This window comes from Lycorma delicatula, chromosome 5 (genome assembly GCF_047948215.1).
Source record: "Lycorma delicatula isolate Av1 chromosome 5, ASM4794821v1, whole genome shotgun sequence".
NCBI lineage: Eukaryota > Metazoa > Arthropoda > Insecta > Hemiptera > Fulgoridae > Lycorma > Lycorma delicatula.
Window position 1 is genome coordinate 45,594,062 of NC_134459.1, and position 21,622 is coordinate 45,615,683.

General features: G+C 31.9%; 1 protein-coding gene and 1 long non-coding RNA gene across 2 annotated transcripts in view; one reads left to right on the forward strand and one right to left on the reverse strand.

The window, feature by feature from the left end:
* Nucleotides 1-4,738: 4,738 nt before the first annotated feature.
* LOC142324905 (uncharacterized) lies at nucleotides 4,739-21,232 on the reverse strand. The gene is made up of 3 exons (XR_012756433.1): nucleotides 21,088-21,232; nucleotides 16,123-16,311; nucleotides 4,739-5,283 (listed from the first exon to the last, which is right to left on the reverse strand). It is a non-coding gene; the product is annotated as an uncharacterized LOC142324905 (long non-coding RNA).
* LOC142324902 (evolutionarily conserved signaling intermediate in Toll pathway, mitochondrial-like) overlaps nucleotides 18,153-21,622 on the forward strand; it is a 28,723-nt gene continuing 25,253 nt past the window's right edge. Inside the window, exon 1 of the mRNA XM_075366020.1 lies at nucleotides 18,153-18,244. The gene's annotated coding sequence lies outside the window, so the exon portion shown is untranslated. The remainder of the gene's footprint in view (nucleotides 18,245-21,622) is intronic.

Genomic DNA, 21,622 nt, shown 5'->3' on the forward strand with positions numbered 1-21,622 from the left:
CATACACATTATCTCTCACACACACACACACACATCCGCAAGCAGAGAGAGAGAGAGAGAATGCGAGAAAGTGTGATAGAGCGACATTACCGATAGGGGGACATTGACAATTGACAATTTACTGTACATACACTTTATCTCACACACACACACACACACACACACACACACACACATCCGCAAGCAGATAGAGAGAGAGAGAATGCGAGAAAGTGTGATAGAGAGACATTACCGATAGAGGGACATTGACAATTGACAATTTACTGTACTTACACATTATCTCACACACACACACACACACACACACACACACACACACACTCACACATCCGCAAGCAGAGAGAGAGAGAGAGTGAGAGATTGCGAGAAAGTGTGATAGAGAGACATTACCGATAGAGGGACATTGACAATTGACAATTTACTGTACATACACATTATCTCACACACACACACACACACACAGACACTCACACATCCGCAAGCAGAAAGAGAGAGAGAGAGAGAGAGAATGCGAGAAATTATGATAGAGAGATATTACCGATAGAGGGACATTGACAATTGACAATTTACTGTACATACACATTATCTCACACACACGCGCACACACACACACACACACACACTCACAAACATCCGCAAGCAGAGAGAGAGAGAGAGAGAGAATGCGAGAAAGTGTGATAGAGCGACATTACCGATAAAGGGACATTGACAATTGACAATTTACTGTACATACACATTATCACACACACACACACACACACACACACACACACACTCACACATCCGCAAGCAGAGAGAGAGAGAGAATGCGAGAAAGGGTGATAGAGAGACATTACCGATAGAGGGACATTGACAATTGACAATTTACTGTACATACACATTATCTCACACACATGCACACACACACACACACACATCCACAAGCAGAGAGAGAGAGAGAGAATGCGAGAAAGTGTGACAGAGAGACATTACTGATCGAGGGACATTGACAATTGACAATTTACTCTACATACACATTATCTCACACACGCACACACACACACACACACACACACACACACACACATCCGCAAGCAGAGAGAGAGAGAGAGAGAATGCGAGAAAGTGTGATAGAGCGACATTACCGATAGAGGGACATTGACAATTGACAATTTACTGTACATACACTTTATCGCACACACACGCACACACACACACACACACACACACATCCGCAAGCAGATAGAGAGAGAGAGAATGCGAGAAAGTGTGATAGAGAGACATTACCGATAGAGGGACATTGACAATTGACAATTTACTGTACTTACACATTATCTCACACACACACACACACACACACACACACACACACACACTCACACATCCGCAAGCAGAGAGAGAGAGAGAGTGAGAGATTGCGAGAAAGTGTGATAGAGAGACATTACCGATAGAGGGACATTGACAATTGACAATTTACTGTACATACACATTATCTCACACACACACACACACACACAGACACTCACACATCCGCAAGCAGAAAGAGAGAGAGAGAGAGAGAGAATGCGAGAAATTATGATAGAGAGATATTACCGATAGAGGGACATTGACAATTGACAATTTACTGTACATACACATTATCTCACACACACGCGCACACACACACACACACACACACACTCACAAACATCCGCAAGCAGAGAGAGAGAGAGAGAGAGAATGCGAGAAAGTGTGATAGAGCGACATTACCGATAAAGGGACATTGACAATTGACAATTTACTGTACATACACATTATCACACACACACACACACACACACACACACACACACACTCACACATCCGCAAGCAGAGAGAGAGAGAGAATGCGAGAAAGGGTGATAGAGAGACATTACCGATAGAGGGACATTGACAATTGACAATTTACTGTACATACACATTATCTCACACACATGCACACACACACACACACACACATCCACAAGCAGAGAGAGAGAGAGAGAATGCGAGAAAGTGTGACAGAGAGACATTACTGATCGAGGGACATTGACAATTGACAATTTACTCTACATACACATTATCTCACACACGCACACACACACACACACACACACACACACACATCCGCAAGCAGAGAGAGAGAGAGAGAGAATGCGAGAAAGTGTGATAGAGCGACATTACCGATAGAGGGACATTGACAATTGACAATTTACTGTACATACACTTTATCGCACACACACGCACACACACACACACACACACACACACACACACACACACACACACACACACACTCACACATCCGCAAGCAGAGAGAGAGAGAGAATGCGAGAAAGGGTGATAGAGAGACATTACCGATAGAGGGACATTGACAATTGACAATTTACTGTACATACACATTATCTCACACACATGCACACACACACACACACACACATCCACAAGCAGAGAGAGAGAGAGAGAATGCGAGAAAGTGTGACAGAGAGACATTACTGATCGAGGGACATTGACAATTGACAATTTACTCTACATACACATTATCTCACACACGCACACACACACACACACACACACACACACACATCCGCAAGCAGAGAGAGAGAGAGGGAGAATGCGAGAAAGTGTGATAGAGAGACATTACCGATAGAGGGACATTGACAATTGACAATTTACTGTACATACACATTATTTCACACACATGCACACACACACACACACACACACATCCGCAAGCAGAGAGAGAGAGAGAGAATGCGAGAAAGTGTGATAGAGAGACATTACCGATAGAGGGACATTGACAATTGACAATTTACTGTACATACACATTATTTCACACACATGCACACACACACACACACACACACACACACACACACACACACACATCCGCAAGCACAGAGAGAGAGGGAGAATGCGAGAAAGTGTGATAGAGTGACATTACCGATAGAGGGACATTGACAATTGACAATTTACTGTACATACACATTATCTCACACACACGCACACACACACACACACACACACACATCCGCAAGCAGAGAGAGAGAGTGAATGCGAGAAAGTGTGATAGAGAGACATTACCGATAGAGGGACATTGACAATTGACAATTTACTGTACATACACATTATCTCACACACACGCACACACACACACACACACACACATCCGCAAGCAGTGAGAGAGAGAGAGAGAATGCGAGAAAGTGTGATAGAGAGACATTACCGATAGAGAGACATTGACAATTGACAATTTACTGTACATATACATTATCTCACACACACTCACACACACACACACACACACACACATCCGCAAGCAGAGAGAGAGAGAGAATGCGAGAAAGTTTGATAGAGAGACATTACCGATAGGGAGACATTGACAATTGACAATTTACTGTACATATACATTATCTCACACAGACGCGCGCGCACACACACACACACACACACACACACACACACACACACACACATCCGCAAGCAGAGAGAGAGAATGCGAGAAAGTGTGATAGAGAGACATTACCGATAGAGGGACTTTGACAATTGACAATTTACTGTACATATACATTATCACACACACACATACACACACACACACATCCGCAAGCAGAGAGAGAGAGAGAGAGAATGCGAGAAAGTGAAAATTATGCGAGAAAAAAAATAAATAACGGTGCAAAAAACGAAAGAAGTCTGTTAATTTTCGACTACATTGGCAATTTTGATGACGTAATTTGTTTTTATTAAATAGTATTTTAATACATGTAAAAGTAAAAAAATCGTTTTGAAATTGGTTCCTTCTTTTATTTTAAATTCAAATATATATTTTAAAGCGATTATATATTAAAGATTACTAAGTTACGTCAGGAGGGATTCATTAGAACAATTAAACAACTGTAATACAATTGACCAATCAGAGACACAGAAAAGTAATTAACTTGTTTTCAATTCTTATAACAAAGTTGTTTATCCTTTTAACGACGGATTAAGAGATGTCACGAGGTAGTCGCTCGAGTCTGTAACGAAACTCTCCGATATGATTGACCAATCAGAAACGCAGAACTGTAATTAACTTGTTTTGAATCTATCTTGTGACGTCGTACGAAGTAAGACTACTCTCAGTTCGTCGTTGACCGTTACCGAGTGCATGTCGTTTATGTGGTATTGATGAACAATCTTCTAGAAAGGTAAACCACATAATTTAGGACATTATTTTAAAGTGAGGAACATTTATTTTATTGCATACAACATAGTTTTATTTTTTTTAATGTACCGGTTTTAAATTAAACATTTTTTTCTTTATTACAGTTTAATGAAAATTAACATTTAATGTAGCTTTTTTAAAGCACGTTGCCACAGTTTATATCTACTTTGCATGAAATTTTGTTATTTAATGACCTTTTTTTAGTTTAAAATCTATTCTAGATAAATAATAATCTTCCATTTTACAAAATTTGGTTTATTAAAAAAAAAAAAAAAGGGGTGATGTAATCTTTTTTGAAATGGATACATCAACGTGGCAAAATTTTTGTAAAATTAATTACCGATGAATTTTATGTAGGAACTAAAATGAATTTTATTCAAGAAAATGCTATAAAATGTATTAATATTTTCAATAATTTTATAGGAATTGCCTAATTTTTATATTACATCTGGATAGATTACTTGTATAAATAGTTAAGTGTAATCTATATGTACTGAATAGACAAGTTTTTTCTTGCGCTTGGCTACCTTTAATGTCTACTAAAAATAAGTACAAATACCTTAGTACAATGAATATCTTGCAGGAACTATCAAATTTTATAGTTTTATGTATCAAATACTTTAATTATTATTGCTGAAACAGGAAATTTTTTTTAGAAACTATATTAAAAGAACAGTTTGTATTTTGAATTAGGAAAATAACAATGTGCAGTTTTATATCATATTTAAAATACACTTATTCCTTTTTAGTTTTTCAGATCATAATAATTGTGGTCTCCCCGCTAGAACAATCAGAATCTTCTTTCATACAAAATCATTGAACTAAATCTTTTTGGAGATCCACACATTTTCACATCTACGATGTTCAATTTATTTTTTCTGTAATTCTCTAGAAAATTCAAGAAATAAAAGCCCCAATTATCACTTGTACAAATATTTTCCATTATTGAAGATATATTCTTCATTTATTTCTCAAGAGTTTATAATAAGAAGAAATTATCTTTTATCTTAATTAAAATTTATTTTTGTTTCCCATATTTCTAAATTTTTCCTGGACGTCAGTTGTAGTTAACTGCATTCATTTCTGGGTCTCTTGATTGTAACCTGAAAAAGAAATCTTTTGTAAAGCTATTTTATTGTGTAATCAACCAAACCTGTTTTAGCTAAATTTATTTTAATTTTTTTCAGCTCACTAATAAATAAAAACAGAATATTCAAATCCAAATAATACTTGTTCTAATCCATTTTCATTTGATCCATTACCATTTGTAGTGAATTGCCAGCCGGCACTCAAATTTCTGAATACTGTAATACAATCAAAAAAGTTTAATCTTATTTTTTAATTATTTTCAAGCAGGTGCAAATTTTTTATTTATTCTGATTATACAGATGACTAGGTAGAAAGAAAAAATAAGGGCATAATTTTTTAATTACTCATTTTTCTTCTAAGTGAATTTTATTCTACGCTTTAATATATTTTTTATGTAATTCTTAACTTTGTTAGGTTAGATACTTTAGCGGTTAAGGTACTGATGTCATATATCTCTTTTGTCACCACATTCATATAAAAAAGTTAGCGAATTATTCAAAATAATTTCTTCATTGAAATCATTTACAATTTTTTACTCTGCTTTTTCTTTCAGTTACAATTATTTTACTGAATTTATGTATAACCATTTGTAAAACTTCATACAGGAAGAAAAATACAATCCCAGTTTATATTCCTACATTTAAGAAAATAGTCAAATGATCATATACTGTAAAGGTTCCATTTATTTTCATAATAACAAGTAGTACACTATAATCTTGTTCTTTATGTGAATTCTCTGTTTTTTAATGAAATGCAAACAATACAATTTTTTCAAAAATATTAATAAGCATTAGTTTCCTAACCTTTTAATTAAATATTTAAATTTAACCTCTTTGGAGAGAGATAAATGTTTTTACTATGTATATTTCGTATACAAATTATGTTTACACGGTTTTGTTGGCTCAAACAGTAACTTTAATAATATACATAAAATAATTAGGTAGCTTGTAATTGCATGTACTTGTAGTGTAGCTAGTAATTTCATGTAGCTTGTAATTGCATGTTCTTTTTATGTAGCTTAGAAATATAACTGTTTTATCATAAAAAATAGTTTTACTAACATTGACTAACATTAATTACACTAATTAATTTAAGTTTAGTTGATGGGTATTTTATGTATATCATTCATTCTGCTGTATTTGAGTTGAATATCTAAATTTAAATGTAATATAAATCGATTATCAATTATTAAATTATAACTGGGTCTTCAAAGAGGTTAAATTATAATTGATTTTATTGAAGAAGATATATAAACCACTTAACAGGCTTTTTATACAATTTTTCCAGTATTCTTTAAATTAATTATTTTTACAGCAATTTTTTTGTAAATAAGGAGAAATTTGTGATTTGCTAATTCATAGTATTGGCTTTGTTCAATCGTATTTGATCTGTTTATGTAAAACATCCTTGCATCTTATTTTCTTTGTGGATTCACTTTTATTTTATAATTATCCTAAGTAATTTCTTAAATAAATAACCATATTTAACAAAAAAATTAATTCTAAAATGACCCTTTGATTATCTACATATAAACAAATTTAAGAATACAAATCAGATTTTTTGGCATTCGTTTAAAAAAACTTTTCACCCTAACCATCTAATGTTAAATAAAACTATTTTTGACACCATCAAACAGTATTTGAAAGTATACTGGACTTCTACAGAGAACCATCAAGGAACTATTACAGTATATCCATCAGGAATCATTTTAGTTCTATTTAAAAGGCCTATCACTATTACCGTTGACATTTTTACAACCTAAAAATACACTACATTAAACCTTTTATATGAGCAAATTATATATATAAACCTCCTGGTTTTAGTCTTCTAGAATGTATGCCATATCTTGCCTGGTGGTTATCCACTGAAATTATTAGTTTATTTCTATAAATGTATATTTTTTATAAACAATTTTCCAAAACCATGTAAAACTGAAATTGAGCACATTCTCTTTCTTATACGGGATTAGAATTTGTAATTTAATTGGTACCTGTCACCTGCTATTAATCATTCTGCACCTCCCACTGTTCACATATAGAATTTCTTTGTAATTATATTTCATATTGTTGATGAAAAAAGACCTCCTTTTTGATTACTGAATAATAAAATTTAATTTTTTTCTATAATCCTACAGATGATACAGGTAACTTCAATATTACATTTAGTATTTGCATTATTACCCCCTTTTCACTTGCATTGTCATTAATCGTAACTTGATTCCATTTGCTATTCATTAGCAACTTTACCTTTTTTCAATAATATAAATTATAGACTTCCAACCAGGATTGGCAATATTATGCTGTGAAAATGCATTCTTAGAGAATCTTAAATGGGATAATCAAGAGGTCTGGATAGTAATGCATACACCTGCACAGGTACAAAAGGGAAAAAAAGAAATATGAAAAATACAAGTAAATTCATTATGATTAAAGACTCTCTGAGTAATTGATTTTTTCTATTTTTAATATTGAAAATAATAGAAAAATCCCTTAAGTTATATTTCTTCAAATCGATAACATTTTTCCGTTGACATTATGAAACAAACATCTTCTGGTTAATATTTCCCTAGTTCAGTCTTCTAATTCGGTTTCATTTTAAGAAATACAGTTTCAAATTATTTAACTGTAACAACACACAGATTAGAGTGTATATACAGACAGAAAATTTGATATGTCATATAGTTCAGGGTGTATTATTTAAAATTTTTTATCAACTTAGCAAGTCTGATATGCTCTGAAACATTTCAGGGTGTATTGTTATAAATTTTTGATCAACTTAGCAAGTCTGATATGCTCTGAAACACTTCAGGGTGTATTGTTTTAAATTTTTGGTCAACTTAGCAAGTCTGATATGCTCTGTAACAGTTCAGGGTGTATTGTTTTAAATTTTTTATCAACTTAGCAAGTCTGATATGCTCTGAAACATTTCGGGGTGTATTGTTTTAAATTTTTTATCAACTTAGCAAGTCTGATATGCTCTGAAACATTTCGGGGTGTATTGTTATAAATTTTTGATCAACTTAGCAAGTCTGATATGCTGTGAAACACTTCAGGGTGTATTGTTATAAATTGTTTATCAACTTAGCAAGTCTGATATGCTCTGAAACACTTCAGGGTGTATTGTTTTAAATTTTTGGTCAACTTAGCAAGTCTGATATGCTCTGAAACAGTTCAGGGTGTATTGTTTTAAATTTTTTATCAACTTAGCAAGTCTGATATGCTCTGAAACATTTCGGGGTGTATTGTTATAAATTTTTGATCAACTTAGCAAGTCTGATATGCTCTGAAACACTTCAGGGTGTATTGTTATAAATTGTTTATCAACTTAGCAAGTCTGATATGCTCTGAAACACTTCAGGGTGTATTGTTTTAAATTTTTGGTCAACTTAGCAAGTCTGACATGCTCTGAAATTGTTCAGGGTGTATTGTTTTAAATTTTTGATCAACTTAGCAAGTCTGATATGCTCTGAAACACTTCAGGGTGTATTGTTATAAATTGTTTATCAACTTAGCAAGTCTGATATGCTCTGAAACAGTTCAGGGTGTATTGTTTTAAATTTTTTATCAACTTAGCAAGTCTGATATGCTCTGAAACATTTCGGGGTGTATTGTTATAAATTTTTGATCAACTTAGCAAGTCTGATATGCTCTGAAACATTTCGGGGTGTATTGTTATAAATTTTTGATCAACTTAGCAAGTCTGATATGCTCTGAAACACTTCAGGGTGTATTGTTATAAATTGTTGATCAACTTAGCAAGTCTGATATGCTCTGAAACACTTCAGGGTGTATTGTTTTAAATTTTTGGTCAACTTAGCATGTCTGATATGCTCTGAAACACTTCAGGGTGTATTGTTTTAAATTTTTGATCAACTAAGCAAGTCTGATATGCTCTGAAACAGTTCAGGGTGTATTGTTTTAAATTTTTGATCAACTTAGCAAGTCTGGTATGCTGTGAAACACTTCAGGGTGTATTGTTATAAATTGTATATCAACTTAGCAAGTCTGATATGCTCTGAAACACTTCAGGGTGTATTGTTTTAAATTTTTTATCAACTTAGCAAGTCTGATATGCTGTGAAACACTTCAGGGTGTATTGTTATAAATTGTTTATCAACTTAGCAAGTCTGATATGCTCTGAAACAGTTCAGGGTGTATTGTTATAAATTTTTGATCAACTTAGCAAGTCTGATATGCTGTGAAACACTTCAGGGTGTATTGTTATAAATTGTATATCAACTTAGCAAGTCTGATATGCTCTGAAACACTTCAGGGTGTATTGTTTTAAATTTTTGGTCAAGTTAGCAAGTCTGACATGCTCTGAAAGAGTTCAGGGTGTATTGTTTTAAATTTTTTATCAACTTAGCAAGTCTGATATGCTCTGAAACACTTCAGGGTGTATTGTTATAAATTGTTTATCAACTTAGCAAGTCTGATATGCTCTGAAACAGTTCAGGGTGTATTGTTTTAAATTTTTGATCAACTTAGCAAGTCTGATATGCTCTGAAACAGTTCAGGGTGTATTGTTTTAAATTGTTTATCAACTTAGCAAGTCTGATATGCTCTGAAACACTTCAGGGTGTATTGTTATAAATTTTTTATCAACTTAGCAAGTCTGATATGCTCTGAAACACTTCAGGGTGTATGGTTTTAAATTTTTGATCAACTTAGCAAGTCTGATATGCTCTGAAACAGTTCAGGGTGTATTATTTTAGATTGTTGCTTCACACGAAGCAAATCTTATATGCTGTGACAGTTCAGGGTATATTATTTCAACGTTTTCCTTAACGGGTAGGAGATTCAATGTGCTCTTGCACAGTTCCGGGTGTATTATTCGCATTTTAGCTTATCAGTTACCTAATATGATACACAATTATTTTTAATTATAATTCTTGATTACATATTGACATTGTAAATATCTATGTTGTATGCAATGAATAGTTTTCGCAAGTGCCGGGTACATAAAGCATTCGCGCCGCGTCAACCGTGTCGCGACCGTACTTCATCATCCCGATATCGTTCATCGGGTTCGGTTGGGGGGTGCTGTGTATATAAACGTGTCTATATATTGGGGGGTGATATATAAATATGTTAATGTTAGAAATAGTTATTCATATAATTCATAATATTTAGTTATTCTATGTTTATTATGTTTCTTTCTCTTTTCAGCTCATCACTTCACTACCAGTGGCTGAAGTCCTCCTTAACTCAATTTAAATTCATAAAAAATTCAGTTTTATAATTTAAATTTTTATTTTAATTTTAAATTTAATCGCATAAAAATTCCTTTTTTAGTTTAAATTGCTTTATAAATTTTTATTTGAAATATTAATGAGTGGGTTTTTAAAATTACCTTTTTTGTAAATTATTTAAATTTTGTTCATTTCATTGACAAAGTTAATCATTTAAATAAGTTCAAGAAATTAAAAAAATAAGTAAATATATAGAGGCAATTTCTTAATTAAATGCAGCTTTTAAATCTCGTTCATGTAGGATATAACGTTTATTTTTAATTTTTTTTTATTTATTTGATATATATTATATTACATAAGCTTTTTCTTAAATTTTTTTTTGGTAGGTGTTAATCAAATTGAAGGTTAGAGCATATTTATATCTAATTACAGTTTTAAGAATTTTTTATTTTTTATTTTATTTGAAATATTTTAAATTTTGAATACCCTTTGCATTCCCCAATCTGCATTCAGCCAACCAGCTTCAGAGAAGATGCATGCTTGCATGTTAGTTTAATTTTTTCAAACCAGAGTCAGCTGATTTTAGAGGTGCCATAATAAATTATTTCACTTTATTTGCTTTTTTTTTATTAAAACAATTAACTTAGTTGCAAAATTTACCAATTTTTGTGGTAAAAACCTAAGTAGAATGATTATTTGAAAAAAAATCCATCTATCATAACAGTAATCCAAATTACTTCAAAATTTAATAATTTTTTTATGCAATATATTTGCCTTGCATATTAAAAAGGCGTGTACTGATTCTGGTTTTTAGTGTGTAATTATTTTATTTTCACATATTTTGAATTTGTGGGGTAAATAAAGTGATTGGTGAAAATAAAGTGTGAATTAAAGTGCGATCAATATCAAAGTGAGAAATTAACGTTATCTTCCTCACTACAAAAATTTACAAACTATAAATAAAAATGAGACTAGAAATAATACAGATTACCAGATTACATTCCACATCTCATCAACTCTTCACTTCATGCTGCAGCCTATTTCTTCAGACTACCAGATCGACCGATTCTTTCAGCTGCTCGATGGATTTGATCTTTGGATTAGCCTTGGCGATAAATGTATAGCTGTGTTGCCAAATGGTAAAATATTAAGGTACTACTAATTCTTTACTACACCATATAATTCCATGATAATACTAGTATTTATTAAGACTCCATCCGTTTATGTAATGTTTAGCTTCAGTTAGAGCAACCAAGTATTGGAGATACTCACTCTGTGAATTCAACCGGCCATTATCACTTGCCTTGTACCAGGGGCCAAGGTCAGGGCATTAGCCCACTGTGGCTAGTCTAGTGGTAACTCGTCATTGCAAGTCAAATGATTTCAAAGTCGAGAGTTCTGAGGTTCAAATCCTAGTAAAGACTTTTAAATGGATTTGAATATTAGAGTGTGGATATTAGTGTTCTTTCACGGTAGGGTTTCAATTAACCACACATTTCAGGAATAGTCGATGTGAGACTGAACAAAACTACACTTAATTTGCATTCATACATATCATCTTCTTAAGTAATACCTTATGGTGGTTCCCGAGGCTAAACAGAAAAAGAGCGGGTCAGGCCCCATTACTTTAGACTCCAGTTTATATCACTGATAGGCAACTTTCTCTTTTGATACTGCAGGTACTTTTATTTCTAAATTTTTAAAAAATTTTAGGTAGATCGGTCATTAAATGTCATGCGAAACACAGAAATTTTGTGTGGCAAATTGCAACATAATGCAATAAAGGAAAAAACAGTATAATAAAGAAAAGAAACTTAATAGTGTTACATATCAAGAAATGCCAGTATCTGGTCAATGCCTAATTTGTCTCTGATAAATATTTTATTTGAATATAAACCACCAAAACACAGTAATTAGATAAGTTACACTTGCCATATTAATTTCCACAGACTGTTTTTTTGCAGTACCCTGCATCTCCAGTATGTATTAAATTCTATTTTTATTACATTAAAACTTATTTGTTTTAATGATATCTATTTTTTATGATAAATTATGTTATCTTTTGTGAAATTTTAAATGATATTACAAACATAATTAGGGTATACAACATACCCTATTGTACAGGTACAACGTATACCAAAATGAAACGACTAGCACTAAATAAGGAATCTTAAAGAGCTGCATCAAAAACATCAGGTGGTATACCGATATCCTGTATCGATTTTTGTTACCATTCAACATTATTCTTAGCTGAAAATTTTAGCTCGGCCAAGTAGGTTCATATAACACACATTCCTGGATGCGATATAGATTTGTTACCATCTACATCAGTGAACCTTAATTCAGAATAATGTTTTTGCATTTATTCTTGGTAAAGCGCTCTGATCTTGTACGAGAGGAATCCTTGCTGCCTTAAAAGGGGCTTAGAGTTTTTTTGAGCGAGTTGTCTTGTTTAGCAATCTTCCTTTCTCACCTTCTAACTTCAACTTTTTTTCCTTTATTTTTTTCTACCTTGATCTATTAAAAGGGTGTTTTTCAATGATTTCTCAATGGATATCTACCCGATGCGGGGTCCGTAAAAAATTCAGTGTTCTTTGTATCTATCTAGAGTGGAAGAAGGTAGGTACACTTTTCTTGTGTACCTACCTAGCTAGTGATTCTATTTCTGTAAAAAATGTCTATATAAATACTTGTACCTCAGGTTAAATATTTAAGAAGTAAAAATGGACCACCTAATCATTCCTAATAAATATTTTTGTTAGAAAAAGTTAAGTGCTATCATACATGAAATGAATTAAATAACTAAAACAAAACTATTTAATTTCACAACCGCTAATTGAATTTGTCTTATTTTCTTTTGTTTCAGGTAACTCAACGGTTCATTTAATATTCTAAGGGAGAGCTGCCATGTAAGTGGCCCTCCTTACATTGTGGTACTCCCTTTTATTGTAGGATAATTTTCTACTAAAGGTACTTACTTTTGTTATTATTGTTTAATATTATAAATTTTCATGTTAAAAATAAGTTGTGTAGTTTTTAAGTTGATAGTATAATATTCTTATAAAATCGCGGTAGGTGCCTAGTCCCAGTAGGGTCCCCTGATAGGAACTTTCCTTTAGGGAATTTTTTATGTCTATTTTTGTGCATGTTTCTATTTCAGGTTCAACATAAATTTTACATTAAAATTACTTAGATAAGCAGTGTAAATTAAGTTTTATGAAAATAGATATAAATTTTGTATATGCTGTGTATGTTTTTTCAGGTACAATGTAGATATTATTTTATTATTAGTTAAGTCGCGTCCGCGATCCCAATGCCCTAGTCCCAGTAGGGTCCCCTGATAGGAACTTTCCTGTAGGAAATTTTTATTTCTATTTTTGTGTATGTTTCTGTTTCAGGTTCAACGTAAATTTTACATTAAAATTACTTAGATAAGCAGTGTAAATTAAGTTTTATGAAAATAGATTTCAATTTTGTATATGCTGTGTATTTTTTTTTCAGGTACAACGTATATATTATTTTATTATTAGTTAGTTAAGTCGCGTCCACGATCCCAATCCCTAATAGGGTCCTCCTCCCTAAGGGGGAGGTTTTTAGTCGGTGAGAGCCCGACACTACCGTCTGTTGCGGGCGCAGACGGTGGCTGGTAGAGCTTTTCCTCCTCCTACGCAAAACAAAAAAAAAAAAAAAAAAAAAAATTAACAGTTCATATTAAGTGCATTACTAATCTTTTTGCCAAGTGATTTTGAGTTGTAGGTGCTGTACTGGGAGTACTTTTAAATTCATGGAAGCTGTGACAAAAAAAAATGGTTACTGATTCTCAAATATAATATTGAAAGCGGAAAATGGTTATGGAAGATAAAAGAAAATTTTAGTTAAAGTGACTATCAACCGTAGTTTCAAATCTGGATTGAATAAAAAGTAAGTACTGTAAATGTCTAATAGAATTTTTAAAACGCAGCAAAATATAAAAATCACATCTAGAATTGGGCATGGTATTTTAACAAATATTGGGTGCTTAATTCAAAACTTATAAAATTTTGTGTAATACATTGCATTTTTAGATACATACGATTTATTTACCAATAAATGCATAATCAGTGTCATACCAATATTTCAAAAAAGTTATTATTTTTATGTATTCATTTGTTTTCAATTTGTTTAAATCAGCTAAGTTTTTGTTATTCAAATACAGATGAATTGAAATATATTCAATAGAGTTTTTAAACGATTAAATCATTGGAACTAAGTTTTTAAAATAAGTTTACAAATGTTTTCTCGCTTATACGATGTTTTATCAGTTTCTCTAAATAAAAACCAACAACAGTCATCAATCATTCTAGCGTCCCATCTTCCTTGGTAGTGATGCTGACGGAAACGGTCTCCTTGCTCATCACTGACAGAGCACAAATTTTCAGGAAAAAAGTCTAGGTGAGACTTTAGGAAATGAATTTTTAATGACATCCTACGTACTAAATATTTGTAGTTTTTTAACAGCTTATTAACCATAAACATAGTTTTCATCTTTTCTGTGGCCTAAAAAACACCAACAATGTCTCTGAAGGACTTCCATGCAGCTAATGCATGATAAATAACAGGGCTCGTCGTTTCCTGTTGAACCGTTCAGTTACTGAGCATCATATAAAAATAACACGAGGCACCCAGATTTTATCTTTATCCCTGAGTGCGCAATCCAGAAATAAGTTTTTCTTTGAGATTTATGCGTACATTTACCTCTAATGTAACAATAATTGTCTGGATGATTTGAGCATCCATCAACTTTTTAGAGGCCATGTAGCAAATAAAAATGAGAAAAAAATCTCTTCAGTATTATAAAGAATTTATGAAAATATAGCAAAACACTAATAACTGTGTGAACACAACACACAGTATAGACAATTGAAGTTTTGACTGAATATAATTTTAAGCTCTGTAGTAGGCAACAACAGATGTCTGTATTATTTGGCTGTCTCAGCGGACAGCCAAATCACCCAGCTTTTGACCCAGTTCTTAAGAATCCTAATATGAGGGAGTATGAGGACCGTCCACGTTGTACTGCGCCTGTGGGTGTCTGTACACGACGTCTGCTGCAGCATATGAGTGTTGACTCTCCCTCGTTCTTTCCATCATGTCCGTGCTCGAACCCCCCGTGGAGAATACAGCATGTAAATTTTACGTTTGATCTTACAACATAATATAAGCGTTCCACGCCACCTATTGTTTTCTGGCAGATGTTTCAGTTTCTCCTCGCCAAGTTGAACCCAGGCGTGGTGATATATACTGATGGGTCGAAGCATGGCGGTAACGTTGGTTGTGCTTTTGTTATCAATGAACAGTCCTATATGTTTGGCCTACCCGGTGTTACGAGTGTGTTCACCGCAGAACTACTCGCTGTGGATAGGGCTCTAAGTATCGTTGGCCCTAAATATAGGAGCATTCTTATTTGCAGTGACTCGTACAGTGCTCTCCAGACATTGGAAAACCTTTATTCCAAACATCCTGTCATTGACATTTATGATAAAATCGTTGAGTTAAATAAACGCAACAGGGAGGTAGGTTTTTGCTGGATCCCCAGCCACGTTGGAATTCTAGGTAACGAAAGAACAGATTCTGCTGCCAAGGAAGCGTGTATTCAGCCTCTTTTCACCACCCGAGTTAGTACCTTTGATTTTATCAATCATATAAAACAATCACTGCGAGCGAGGTGGCAAAGTGACTGGACGGCTACCGTCGATAATAAACTCCAATGGATTAAGTGTTGCCATGGGGCTCCTCTTGCAGAAACTCTCGTCGTGAGGAAGTTGTCCTCTGCCGGTTACGGTTGTGACATACGAGGATCACACACGAATACCTAATGTCAGGAGAAATGTTTTAATTATTTAAAACAAATAATTTTTATTATCTATTTTACATCTACAATGATATTAGAATACAAGAATTAATTACATTTTTAGTAAGTAGAAGCAAAGTATATAATGTGCTAACACCAATCAGCTATGCGTAATCTAATTACATGTTCATTCATTTAATAGGTAATAGGTAAAAGAGTAGTCGATGAAACACATGATGTTACTGTTCCCAACTGTGAGGTACATTTCGTGAATAATTTTCTTTGACCTAGCAGAAGTCTTATCTTCAGTTATTGAATTACATAATCTGTCGCAATCACAATGTACTGATGCATATAAAGCACAAAAGAGGTAAGAGGTACAATTGCTTTCTATTTCATTAAGAATAATGATTTTCATACACGACCAGTCCCAGTGGTGAACGGAGTGAAGGTGTTGCTTGTAGAGCTGAAAGATTTTCTGCGTTTTAGTGGGCTTGGCCTACTCTGTGTAGAAGATGATGGGCAATTGTTTCAGTCCTCACTTTCCTTACTAAGCCCGGCATGAAATGATTTTTTCTTGAGAATGCCAATGCTATTTTGTGGGACATGCATCTCGTATCTTGTCGCATTCAATCTTTTGTTTACGGCAAATGACATATATATATCTGATTATAATTATTTTATTGATTTATTTTTTCAAAGTACAATTTCTTCCTAAGTAACTAGAAATAAAAAAAAATTATCATAACAGTTCCGGTTCCTCTATCGTTTTTTAAAATAAATATTTAAATATCAATCAGGTTTAAGGTAATTCTTGATTACAAATCAATATTCAGCTGTTCTTCATGATTTTCTGGCACCATGACTATGTCACTCATAATATTAGTATAATCATGAGATTATAATCTACAGATTTTAGTTTAACTAAGTTTGCTCACAAAAAATGAATTACAAAACAAATCTCACAGTTGGAAACAGCAATATCATATCTTTCATCAATTGCTCCTTTACCAGCACTAAATAGATTGAAGGAGTGGTTGAACAAGTCATTACATTGTAAATTCCTGATCTGTGAATTCTGTGCTATACAAGTCATGCGAGATACAACTGATACCATATAAAGTTGATTTCTTTAAATTTACGATGACACTATACAACCAGTCAATGTGATGAACAGAGTGAAAAGACCAATTTCAGGGCTGAATATCAGCTATAGTTTAGTCAGCTTCATGCTGGTATGCAATAATTTTTGTGGGAAAGGCACCAGGAAAACCATTAAAATATCCATTTTCCTCAGAAATCCTAACTATTGATGTTCAGTTTTTATTAAGATTGGCTCAGCGTTTTTTTGGAAATAGATATGTGTCATGTCAGGTTATCTGTTGAGTTATGACTGCTTCAGAGACATAAAAATATTAATTATTGTGAACTAGATTCCTTGAGTCGATTGGAATCCCTTATTCGTCAAATAGATTCCATGAATATCGATTACATCTTTGAGCTTTGTCTTGGATAAAATTCTGGATTTATCTCTTAGGCTGAGGCAATAGCTACTTTCTTAATCGCCCCTTAACAGAGTGATATCTGTCTGCTTATGAGACTTATATCGCAGGCAAATTATTATATTAAAAGCACAACAGACTAAACTTAGATGTCTTGATGAATTAATTTACACTTCTTATAATTTAATTCACCAAATTTCTTCATAACAAAAAGCATAAAGTTAAATTTTATAATTTTAAGGTGAATTGAATTTTGTGTTAACTAAATATCATTAAACAAAAAATTATACCAATACAACTTATAGACTTTGTTACTTATTTGTAATTTAATAATAACTAAATTGGTAAGTTTTCTTTTTCAGCAATGTCAGATGGAGGACTTTTATCCCAGAATTTAGCATAAATAGAATTGTCATTTTCATCAAATTAGATTGGAGAGGAAACAAAAATCTGTGAGTTTTCAATTTATTTATTACAATATATAAAACGTGCAATGCAATAAGTAAAAACCATTAAAAATTTTATGTAGCAAGCGGTAACATCAATGTACATTTAAGAATGTCCAGCAGCTCTTACAAAGGGGAAGACATGTGTAAGAAAAAGACTAGAAGGGCCGTAGCAAAAAGAAAAAAAAAGTTCCATAGGTTTTTTTAAGTTGAGAGAAAACATTAAAAAAATTAGGAAAACTTGGGATTAACTCATCGATTCTTGATTCGATATTATAATATTTAAAGGCTTAACTCTATGTAAAGGCTTAGAATGTAATTAAATTCCATTGTATGAATAACAATTTGTCTTTATAATCAATACAATATTAGTAATGAAGCGATTAATTTGGATAACATCTAAAGTTCCAGGTTGTCTTTCAAATTACTTCATAAAAGAAATGAAGCATATTGTGTGTCGGTTTTATTGTATCTACCAAAGAGAGAAACGATCTGTTTAATTTTCATGAGAAAGATTTTTATGTTTTTTGGGGTAAGAGTGACATCTTCACTTTCACTGTTAGGAAATTGATATTTATAACCACTGATATTCTTTTGCAGAATTTACAAAATCTGCTATATTATAATTTTCAAACCATACAAAGATCACTTATTTTTTTTTTTTTTTTTTGAATAAGTGTTAAGAGAATAAAGCTCAGAGACGAAAACCCTTTAAATCATTAATTCACTTTCAGGTGTGATTTTTAATTGCAACTTACCTGTAAATTGTAGTAGTAAATAATTTACTTTTTTATCCACTAAAACTTTGTGTACCTGCACTTACTCTGCCTTAACTTAAAATTATATTTTAATAAATGATGTCATTTTGTGATAATAAAATTCATAACAGTTAAAATTTATTATTTTTCATTTTACCTTCAAATAACTTTTGTGAACAAAAAGAAAACAAAAACAGAAAAAAAACAAGGATGTGGTAGTTGTAACTTTTAAAATATTTTTACTATAAATTTATAGTAAAATATAAATTTATAGTAAAAATAAATATAAATTTATAGTATAAATTTATAGTAAATATAAATTTATAGTAAAAATATTTTAAAAGTTACATGTAAATTACAATACAATATCTATTGCAAACAATAATTCCATTTTACAATTTAATTTAATTCCACTGTAGTTATTCTCTCTTTTTAGAGCTTAATTTATTGTTAAATTTATTACAAAATGAAGCTTTATGTCACACAATTACTAGTTCATCAGAAAATTTAATAAGTATATCAAGATACCGCAAAACTTACTGAGAAATAGATTTAAAAAAAACAATAATAGATAATTTAGATAGATGGAACTTTTGATGGCAATAAATGTACTTTTATTGTTTTTCATACACTGAATTGATTCTTAAAGTATGTTCTGCATTACCTACCCAAATGCTACTCAATCAGAGTAAGATGCGTATTATAACGTACTTAAAATATCTTACTCAAATGCATGATAAATAAAAGAAAGTGTATACTTATATTGCAATGTTTATTCTTATAGATATTATTGTGCAGTGCACTGACAAGACAGCTTAATAGCAAGTGCACTATAATATTGATAAGGTAATCTAATTTTTATATTTCCATTAGCAAACACGTCTACCAAGCCGTAGCCATTAACCAGTTTTTGGAAAATATTTTAAATTCTTTAAGATAAAAAAATTTCATTTTCAATTTTATGAAATATTTGTAAAACATTTATTTATACCGATAAAACAACTTAGTAGCTGTGGTATCGGTATCTGAAAAGAAACTTTTCAAGTCGTACATTACAAATTCTGAACAAGTAATAGAAATTTTATCATTTGACAAGAACACACCTGTAAATTTAGGTACTCGCTTCAAGATGTACAATGAGGAGGGCCTCAGGGAAACGTTTTTGCTTTCTTATGTTTATTAATGATCTGCCTTAAAATCTTTAGCCGTTCATTCCAACTCTTTTCACAGATGACACAACTGTATCTATTTCTAAGGATAATAAATAAAAATGGATTGAAACTTAACAGTTGCAGTTTAAAAACATTTTCACTGGATGGATTGTAACAATGCAACTTAAAATATGGATAAAACATTGTGCTTCTCGGGTAGACATAATATTGCAGATTGTGTGACCAAAAATCCCATTAATGATATTGATAGTATCTTTGTTGTCCACAAAAGATAACCTCTGGGTTTTTTGTTTAATAAATTCTTGTGGGATGATAAAACTGATATTTTGTTTACCAAAATGGAGTAGTTTTACTCTGAAGCATCTTTATAAAAACACTAAGCTAGTAATCATTATCGATTACTTTCATGCCTAAATATTTTCTCATATAATGTGTAAACTCCAATTTGTGGGCTTTTCAAAAACATAATCTTTTACGACAAAAGAAGTGCTTTCAGATCAATACAGAGGCATACTTTATGAAAAGGGACACTGTATAATCAGTTAACCATTGGCTTATTGTACAATTAAAAGATTTAGTTTTAAAGATAATATATTGTTCTGTTGATGAATTAAAAAAAAAAACTAACATATGATTTACCTGCAAGCACTTCAACATGTACAGATATAAGTGTATATGTTCGAAATGATTTTCAGGAACGATTTCTTGACTGTTAATTATTTTATACTAATATTTTATTATTAGTATTAAAAGACATGTAATTAGTATTCAGAAACATGTAATGATATTACATTAATATCATTTCATGTCTCTGAAAATATTATAATTTTTTTCAAATTTTGTAATTTGTTCCGATCAGAATAAAGTCGCAAGTTAGGTTAAATAATTCGTTATAATATTAAAAAAAAATCAACCTTACCAACAATTTATATTTTATCCCTAGGGCTTTAGGCCATTTGACAATCCTCAAGAGTAATTTTTTTGTACTTTTAAAAAATTAAAAACATAAATAAAATTTATTAACTATTAATAACCTAACAACAGTCTTCCTTGTTGGAGGGAAATAAGTTAGCCATCCTGATAATTATTAATTTAAATAGAAAATCATCTTCAAATCTGATATGTTATATAAAATTTTTGGATATTGCTTGTTTTATAATAATCTGTGGAAAAATCTAATATTTTAATAAAATTATTTATAATTATTTTTATAATAATTATCTGTAATTATGTTCATTCTATAAAATGTGATTAGCATGATTGGATTTATCGAAACAATTTTTCTTTATACTATTATTGTTCTTTAGCTCTAAAAGAAAAAGAACGGTTGCTCCTACACATATATTCTGGCCGGCAGTTTTCACGTTTTAAACTATAGCCTACTTGTCTAAGATATTTATTTATTTGGGGTTTATTATTTTAGTAGAATCGCTATTGTTTATAAAATTTAATTT